The 1,124-nt window shown below is 31.7% G+C and overlaps 1 pseudogene; it reads right to left on the bottom strand.

The window, feature by feature from the left end:
• LOC107693262 (E3 ubiquitin-protein ligase RNF115-like) overlaps positions 1-1,124 on the bottom strand; it is a 10,895-nt pseudogene that overhangs the window by 6,762 nt on the left and 3,009 nt on the right.

Here is a 1,124-nt window from a genome sequence, read left to right as displayed (position 1 = left end):
CCACTATAGCCTAATTTGTGTTTTATTTTATAGTTTAATATATAATTTTATAACTACTTTGTTTGAACAAACTAAGTTTGTTCATTCAGTTACAAATTTCTTAAAGGGACAGACCACCCAAATATCAAAATTCTGTCATCATTTACTTAATCTAATGTTGTTGCAACTTGTATAACTTTCTTCATTCTGCTGAACACAAAAGAAGATACTTTAAAGAATGTTGGTTGCCAAACCGTTTCGGCTCCCATTGAGTTCTGTTGTAATTCCATATAATAGAAGTCAATGGGAACTATTGATTAATTTTATAACTACTTATTTTTCATTCTTGTTCTGTTCTGAATACCATTAAATTTAAAATATTTGTTGTAGAGTGAGGGGAACTAAATAGGCTGCTTATATTTACCAGTATTTTAATATACATATAAATTACATTAATTAATGTAGCCTAATTGTTTGCAATTACAAGGTTAACGGGTGTTTTTGGAGTAAGATCAATTTCTCTTTCACGAGATTACTTCCTCTTTTTGGCCGGGTTTCGTTTCTCCGTGTCGTAAACTCTAGGGGCGTGGCTTCTAAACCGGGTTGTTTTTAGAGGCTTGATATTCAAATGACGATTGTTTTCTGCCGCCACATTTATCAATGCGCATACGAATGTTTCATGAATCACGCGTGAACTCTGTCGTAAGTTGATTTGTGCGCACGGATCTGCGCTCGTTTCTACGTTAGATTGATAAATGAGGCCCATTGTACCTAAAAGAATGACAGTAAACCACAAAACATACCATGAGGAGGTTTGGGAACCTGCACTGTCAGAATTGGAAAACAGACCAGCCAGGAACTGCTGGACAATCCTTAATTAAAGAAACAAAGACAGCATTGTTGCATTAATAATTAATAAAAAAAATAAATTAATAAATTCTACAAAAGAAAAATTCAGAGACATGGGCATCTATTTGCACAAATTTGAAAGCATTAATGACTGATAATGATTAAATGACTACAATTGTGGAATTTGTGGAATTCAGGATTAATTCAGAACTTTTAATTGATCAGATTTTCCTTTCATGAAAAACTTGGATATATACATATATATATATATATATATATATATATATATATATATA

This window comes from Sinocyclocheilus anshuiensis, unplaced genomic scaffold (assembly GCF_001515605.1).
Source record: "Sinocyclocheilus anshuiensis isolate Anshui unplaced genomic scaffold, SAMN03320099.WGS_v1.1 scaffold566, whole genome shotgun sequence".
NCBI lineage: Eukaryota > Metazoa > Chordata > Actinopteri > Cypriniformes > Cyprinidae > Sinocyclocheilus > Sinocyclocheilus anshuiensis.
Note: the sequence above shows the minus strand (reverse complement) of the source record. Positions and strands in the feature narration are given on the sequence as shown.